Below are 9,297 nucleotides of genomic sequence, written 5' to 3' on the forward strand. Positions count from 1 at the left end.
CAACTTTTTGTAAACAAAAATTGTAGCGCTTGATGTGAAGATTATATTCTCAGTAAATCAGTCAAATAGTGAGTCTCGTTTGGAAGCTTTAACGTTTTGAATTTTTTGATGCCACGAAAGTGATTCTGTACTTCACAGCTATAATTTTTTCAAACTTTACTACTGTAAATGACTCTTAAGTGTTTATAAAACATATATTTTGTCTTATTTTCATAGATAAATAGCAATAACAATATAAATTACCTACTTAAATACAAGATAAAATTTTACCGATTACGTCACCTACTAAGTTACAAGATTCTACGCAATTGGTTTTAAGGGTGACACTGGTGGCATTCTGAAATGCTAAAGAAGCAAAAAACGGATTATCAGTACCTCAATAAAAAAGAACTCTAACTGATTATCAGTCCCTCAACAAAAATATATTTTTTATTTAGGCCAGAGGGCCTCGTATTTTTGTTGTACAACTTTTAACTCAAACTTCAGATTAAATTTATCTTACAAACAGATACACAGTCACATATACAGACATACATACAGTCATACAGACAGACAACAAAAATACGAGGCCCTTATTTATTTATTGATGTACTGATCTCTACTTACCACGTATAATTTATTAGTTATTAAAATATTGTAAAAACATAAACACCAGTCACTATATTTTAAAATAAACCAAAGCAAGAAATCACTTTCGTGGCCTAAAATCACCTTCGTGTATAAAACACCACGAAGGTGATGCCACGAAGGTGACGAAAATTTTAGTTTTTTATGAATTATCCTTAAATTTGAATTTAACGGTTCAAGTTGAATACTACACAAATAAGTCTAACATGTTAAGTTTTCAATGGCAAAGTTTCAATTAAATTGTTTAAATTTTAGAGGTAGAAAATATTGTTCAAGCAAGCGACGGTATGTCTATGGATAATCACAAAAAGTTACGTATTTTTTTCGCGGAGCGACGATCGACCTATCTCACCTCCCCAATGGTCGAAGCGCGACTGACGTTAACCGAATAGAACGCTGTGATTGGTTGCTGGTGTTCGGTTTAACGGCAATCTTGTATTATTACTCAAAATTTTAGGTACCTAAAATCGTGTGACCAACGTATTTCGCTTTCTCAATTCAAAATAATTATAAGAAGATATTTTTTTGACTATAGTGTGGAAAGTATATTTAATTACGATGATTTTAGTATATAATGCAGTAACCAAATGTTTCATTGCAACCGAAGGTGTGACACGATGAGAACGCGAAAAATGACCCCGTTTTTTATCGTTTCATGTGATTTTTTCGTATAATTTTTGCTTCTATTACGATAAAATTTATTTTGTATGTAGCTAAATAGATATTTTATCATCTGATTTCAAAGTTATTGTTCTAACTTATACCGTTTATGAACTATTATTGTGTGACCATCAAATTTGAGTGTAAATGAGAAGTACCCACGTATACGTTCCCATTTGCGTAACGTTTGCAAGCCAATTGGAATTCGGATTTGGCATTACAAGCAGGGATGGTACGTAGAGCGGAATGAGTTTATAAATGAGTCAAATCTTTTTATTCTTGCAATGTCTAAGTTACAAACGGTAATAATTAAGTAGAGATAGGTAAACATAAGTTTTTTTTTTTTTTTTTTAACTGGTATTTTGCTACCAGAATCAATGTTTTTTTTTTAATTGGATGTTGTTATTATTAGGTTACTTTTATTAAGTTTTGAGACAGTAGGATAGTTTCTCGCAATTTTCTACGAGCAAACTGAAAAAGACATTGATGCGGGACAATATTTACAAATGATGATGAAATACTAGTTAGTTAAATAATAAATAACGCCATAAGGAGACATCGAAAATTTTGATCCTTTATTCATAAATTCTCACGTAACTAAAATATCGAAAATATCTCTCAAAAACAATCCCCTCTTCATGTTTGTGTCCTATCCTCTAAACGGTCTAGACCTCTTATAGAATTTCAGCAAGTACGTCTTTTACTAATTAATGCAAGACGCAGTAAACTACTAATTTCTCGTCATTATTTTAGTTATTCAACGTCTACAGCGAAAAATGTAAAATATGTTTTTTTTTATTCCTAAATATCCGTATCGCTTTTCGCCATCCTTACCCTCCCAGTTTAAATGGATAAAATTTTTAAGTTCCCGGATCATAGTTCAGCCGGCCATTTTATCAGAACTCTGTAATGTGCTCTAACGGTTACACTCCGTAAACTGAACTTGGTATTGGCTTAGGAAGTGGGGGAAATAGGTTATGTACACCAAAGTTGGAGATTGAAAATTAATGTGGGAGATTTTCTTGGGTAAAAGGACATTGTTGGACACTGGAAGATTTTCCAGTTTTAAACGAGTTAGGAGTAAGAGTGCTGCATCGGGTGAGTTGAGGCATTATTTGAGGGTTAACTAGAAAATATTCAAACTTATCTAAGCTTACAAAAAGTATAAGATTAGGCAAATTAGTCGATTAATAGCTTATAACAAAGTCACCCTTAAGCCTTAAAACTATGATGCCAAAGTTTACCATGATGTGATGGGTCTTGTTTACATTATACGTACTATCTTAGACTGCATCTCACAACATCGGGTGCAATTGCGGTCAAATACCTGCCTTGTTCTGCATTAAAAAATACTCATCTCACAAAAATTGCGTGCAGATTACGTCTGCAATCAGTTTTGTATCACTGTAATCAGTGTTAAAAACCAAACCAGCTGTGCGTGATAATTTACTCCAATAAGTAATATACGGTCTTCATAACAAGTACACTTGAGTCAAATTAAACTCCAAAAACAATGAATCCGAATACAATAAACATAAAATATTTCAAAAGCAATTAACAATTCACGTAAAATCATTATCCGATCTTCGGAGAATTGAATTTTCATTGTAATAATGTATGAACGAATGGACAATGTTAAAGAACATTACAAATAAGAATGTGCGATGCATTTATGCACGCAGTTTATTGAGTGATTTCGATGCATATGCAAAAGCGGTAATTCTGCTGTCAGCATGATTTTGCATGTTCGATCTCGATTGGAACTGGACTACTGTAATATTTTGTGGGGAACGAAAACAATTCTTTGGTGTGAAGTGATTTTCAGTGATTGACGATGAATTCAGTAAATAAAACTACTTTACTATTATATTAAAAACGTAAAATTAAACTGATAATGGACAAATATAGTCGGGTACTTCTCATTTACACTCAAAGGACAATGACCAAAAGTGGTCCAAATGTCCACCACCAATGAGACCTACATTGGCTTATAGTCCATTAAATAGAGATTGACTTTCAGTATGGGACGAAAAAAAAATAAGCTGTCAGTAAAAAGTTATGACCGTTTAAAAATTGTAGTAGTTTACGCGCTAATCTCAAGAACTTACTGGTCCGATTTGAAAAAATCTTTTTGTTATGGATAGCCCATTTATAAAGGATGATTTTAGGATAAATAACATTACCTACAGCCAATAGGGGCGGAGCAGTCAAGACAAATGTTGTAAAAATGTGAAATAATATTTAAACTATTTTCACGCGTACAAAGTTGAAGGCACATTATTATTTAATAAAATTCATCTATAACCCAGCGCCACATGCGACATGACATAACATGCGTAGATAAGTCCAAAATGTGCAATGGATAGAATGATATTAAGAACATTTTTCGGACGAAAAGGTAAAAAACAGACTTTTCATTCAGTCATAACTTTTTACTGACAGCATATTTTTGATTGCGGTTTGGTTATAATGAATCAGTATTTAGTAGACTATTTTACTACATAGGTCTCGTTAGTGGTGGACATTTGGACCACACTCCATACATTTTTGGTCATTGTCCTTTGATGGTCACACAATAATAGTTCATAAACGGTATAAGTTAGAACAATAACTTTGAAATCAGATGATAAAATATCTATTTAGCTACATACAATATAAATTTTATCGTAATAGAAGCAAAAATAATACGAAAAAATCACATGAAACGATAAAAAACGGGGTGATTTTTCGCGTTCTCATCGTGTCACACCTTCGGTTGCAATGAAACATTTGGTTACTGCATTCACAATTTTCATTTAATTTGAGTGTAGCATATACTAAAATTATCGTAATTAAATATACTTTCCACCAATGATATTATAGAACTATAGATATGTTACGTTCATAGAAATTACGATTTGAATCCGTGCCGAGCTCGGCATAGCTCGGAATAGCTATTCCAAATTGCACACATCGACAAATGTAACTGATAAGTGAAACAAAAGATACGAAATAGCACGCAAATGAAAGAGATAGCTATAGTTTTAACGATTCTGCACTAACTTATATATGTCCGCAGCGCACGCATCCTTATCGCTCTAACGTCAAAACAAGATCGCTTTCTCTTTCTTAACTTGAACATGGCGCATGGCGTCTTGATTGTTTGCTTAAATAATTGAAAATATAAATACTAAATAATTTTGCATAATCACATGTGGTAAGAGATCCCTTGTATTTTGTTTACTTTAGAGTCATAATTGGTACACTTTCGAAACACACACGATGGCATTTTTTATTTATTTTGGTAAGAACACAGGAACTTACGGTGTGGTACGCACGCGATTGCACGACGCAGGCCACACGCAGACTAAACACAAGACGTCCCAATTGGGACGTATTTGAGTATTCACAGCGCGAGCGCTTATAACATATCTGCTTTTGTTTTTATATAATATCATTGCTTTCCACACAATAGTCAAAAAAATATCTTCTTATAATTATTTTGAATTGAGAAAGCGAAATACGTTGGTCACACGATTTTAGGTACCTATCTATGAAAATAAGACAAAATATATGTTTTATTAACACTTAAGAGTCATTTACAGTAATAAAGTTTGAAAAAATTATTGCTGTGAAGTACAGAATCACTTTCGTGGCATCAAAAAATTCAAAACGTTAAAGCTTCCAAACGAGACTCACTATTTGACTGATTTACTGAGAATACAATCTTCACATCAAGCGCTACAATTTTTGTTTACAAAAAGTTGAAATAAGTTAGAAATAAAATTCGCCACGAAGGTGACGATGAGAACCGTGGCGATGAGAAATACCCAGTCACTATACTGTTCGGACATTAATCTACATGCTATGTTTGCGACGTATATTAGTGCCCTGAAAAAGGCCTACATACTAGTAAATAACTTGAATTTGATAGAAGCTTTATACTCCCTTCAAGGTCCTCCTATGTTCTTCTGATTAATTTTGTTGCGGGTCCAATGACAGTACTATAACTTTCCTCCGGGACAAACATGACCTTCACTTATTAGGTTTCTATTGGCAGTCAAGCTGTAGATCCTGACTACGCAGGAGTTGCAGCGGTGGGAATGAGAGGTGGAAATAATTACGTTTTGTAGAAGCTCTACTTATTATTTTGAGATTTTTTATGTGGTAGTTAAAAAAAAACAATTGCCACAACTCACATGTGATGTAGAAGTTTGTCAGCTCATTCAAGACAGGTAATAAAACAAACGAAATCAAGCCGCAGTTTGACGCTGAAGTTGTAAGAGCTCCAAACTTAGTTTGCTTGGAGTAAGTTGATTTCCTAGTTGCTAATGCGAATTCTTCTGTTCGTAGTTTTGTTTATCAGCCCGCGGTACTTGCATTGTTACGAAGACGTAAGAGATGTGAAAGGGTTTCGATATATCGATGTTTTGTGATTACTGATTTTTATCGACTTGATAGACGAGGAGTCTAGTTACTATTTGAATGCACATAGGATGTAAATAAATAATAAATAAATAAATAAATATAAATATCCCTAGACATTTTACACTACGCTTCTAGTCCCAAACTAAGCAAAGCTTGTACTATGGGTACTAGACGGATATAAAAATACTTAAATACTTTTTCTTTTTTGTAAATACATACATATTATTATACAAAGTAACACCCAGCCCCATCACAGAAATTAAAATTCATCATTTCAATTTCTGCCTGGCCGGGAATCGAATTGGGGCCTCTCGGAATAGTAGTCCTTTCCGAACCACTACACCAAACGGCCGACAAGGATACATTAACGTGCACTAGTAAATTAGATCGTTACCTACAATAAGGCAATGTAGAAAGATTATGAAAGATACTTGGAAAATACATATTTTTATCTACGGGATGGAAGACATAGTGTGGGCAGGCCCCCCACTAGGTAGACCGACGATCTGGTAAAGGTCGCGGGAGGTGCCTGGATGCGGGCGGCGCAGGACCGGTCGCTGTGGAAATCCTTGGGGGAGGCCTTTGTCCAGCAGTGGACGTCATTTGGCTGAAACGAACAAAACATATTTTTATGTCACAGTCAGCTATTTTAAATTATACATACTTACATTATTAATGTTAAACATAAAACTCAAAAATGCATAAATCTGCTTACAGTCAAGAACTTTCGTATGCGGATAACAATAATAAAACTTTATACGATAAAAGTGATAAAACTAGAACTAAACTAGTTTAGCTAATTAAGAAGTTTTAAGAACGCCAAAATAGTTTCTCACTCCGAAGAAAGTTACAATGGTCATTAATGAGTAATTACTTAAGTTTCATTAGGTATTTTAGGTTGTCTGTAGAGAAGTTTTCTCTATATTAAGCCATCTTGCGTCTACCACTTCATCGCTGAACGTTTTGTACTGTATCCCAAAGACCATCAGTTCTACAGTAAATAAGACCATTCATTTGAAGTTTCTGAAAATTCATTGACAGATTCTGGATGTAATATTATTATATCAAGTTAAAATGGTGCATTTTTATATCCAGCAGAGGACTTCTGCAGGACTGATGATCTGTCACCTTCAGCTTAATAACTTTTGAGGTTACTAGATCCTGAAAAATGTCTAGGTAGGCGACGTCAAGAAAAGTTCTGTAGCCCCTTTTGTAGTCCTAATAAGTCTTAAGCTGGGTTGCACCATCTTACTTTAACTTTGACAAACGTCAAAAATATGTCCAACTCCATACAAAAAGCACCGGTTACCGTCATAGAATAACGTTAAAGCTATTGTGGTGCAACTCAACCTTAGTTTACCGTAACTTTAACAGGTGTTTTTGTATGGAGTTTGACATCTTTTTGACGTTTATCAAAGTTAAAGTTTGCCTTTAACAAACGTCAAAATTATGTCAAAATACATACAAAAAATACCGGTTATCGTTATAGTTACCGTCCAGTGTTTTATTTTGCAACAAAATGTTTGGTCTGATGTATTGTATAACATAGTAAAAAAAGCATTGGAGAGGCATACACAGACAGAGCGCTCTTTGCCCTCGTGAAACAGCATACGTTCAAACAAAAGGTGCTCCAATAAAAATATCGACAAACCGAACCGAATGGATGCGCATCTTTTGCTCTGAATAATGAGAAAAGTTTGCTTTGATACTGCAATGTTGCTGGATGTGGCGTTGCCGTTGCTCCCGTGTAGGCGTTTATATCGTTATACAAAATCTTAATTAGTAGAAGTTTTTAACGTTATCTCGTGATGCCTGAATTTATAAAATGTTTGGGTGGAATATGTTCAATGATTAATTTATTTTATCATGTTTTATGGCATGTAAAAACATGCAAATTTTAATGTTAGCTGAATATTTCATTTCTAACATCGTAGTTAAAAACTATGAAACAAAATTTCTAAAACTTGTTTTGAATGTAATCCATTTTCAGTGAGAATGATTAATGTCTCTCATTGACTTAGCCACAGTGATGGCTAAGACATATTGTTAGCTGCCTTTAGAAAAGTGAATTATATGTTACTGATAGCATAATTAATAGTTTCAGAGTCACCTATCAGTCTGATTGAAATTATGATTGATTAAGCTACGAACTTGAATTACAATTGAAAGGTACAAATTGAAAAAACATAACCCTCCTTCTGGCGCAGTCGGGTAAAAAAGATACGATATTTCCCGTTTGAGAATCGAAAGAGAATTCCAGGGAGACTTTCAGAGATATAACATTTCCCACTCCAGTAGTTTTTACTATGTATAGATCGTTTCATCCACGAAAACGCGCCCCACCAAATTTCGGTCGGGGGAAGCGCGGAGTGCGGGGAGTTTGATCCGAGCAATCCGAACGTCATTATTGTAGTGTGCGTGTGCAATTATGATATTTTAGGGTGTACAGATAACACTGAAACATTAGCGGAAGATTGGCGGTGCGTCTTCGTGGATGAAACGATCTATATTACACTCTCCATGAATAAAATTCGGTAATTCAATAAAGCTTAAAGGATAAGCAGATCAAAGTGTCGACGATCTATTTACATTACTTACTCGTGGCCCAGAAACGACACGTCGATTGATTAAAACACAAATTTAATTCCCGTTTCCAGGGTAACGAAAACTGGACGTATTGAAAATGAATTCATTGCGTAACCATTGTGTTTACTGAGCTAAACATACAGCAACTCGTACGTGACAACAGTCGTTAGCGATATCAGATCCCAACTACGGCTAAACGATAGTTTGTTATAGTTCGCTATGGTTTGTTTATCTTCAAGGACATAACTTATTATTATCGGGGAGTTGGCAATGTAACTGTGTAAACAGGCTGGCTCTGGCGGAAATTGAGTCTAAAACAACGATTTGGGCTGGAGTTCCTAATAATAATATTAGGCGGCGTAAGCATGCTGAAATTTTACCTTCAGTTTCATAAATAATGTTACTCGTACTAAACTCATTTAAATTACATTTTGTATACAGGGTGGAAACGATAAGTGATCTCACTCGATTATTGCTAAACTACACAAGATATCGAAAAACTGGTTACTGATCCTGAAAGAGCTTCACGAGCTCTTTCTAACGGTATCAGTAATAAATTACAGAATTAACTGGATCTATCCGAAAATTCAATGTTTTCAGCCTAATAGCGCTTAAAATGAACTGTAAATTGCATTCTTATTTAAAATTATTCATGGAAAACATTGGTTCTAGGCTTTATTTGCTATAATATTATCAAACCATGAGTGCCATGACGGTGGCAGTACTAAATGTATGGAAGTTGGAAACATTGAATTTTCGGATAGATCCAGTTTATTTTGTAACTTATTATTATATTATTGATACCGTTGGATAGAACTCGTGAAGCACTTTCAGGATCAGTAAATAGTTTTTATCCCGGTTTTCGAAAGGGAAACGCGTGCGATAGTCAGTCTGTGACAGATTGAAATTCACGCTGGTGAAGCCGCTAGCAAAAACGTATACCTAGTCTTGTCCCAACTTATCGCATTTATGAATGTGGTTTATATAAAGAGAGAGAGTCGTCAACTTTCAAAACAC

Source organism: Ostrinia furnacalis, unplaced genomic scaffold (assembly GCF_004193835.3).
Source record: "Ostrinia furnacalis isolate ACB-3 unplaced genomic scaffold, ASM419383v2 OfSCF0100, whole genome shotgun sequence".
Lineage (NCBI taxonomy): Eukaryota > Metazoa > Arthropoda > Insecta > Lepidoptera > Crambidae > Ostrinia > Ostrinia furnacalis.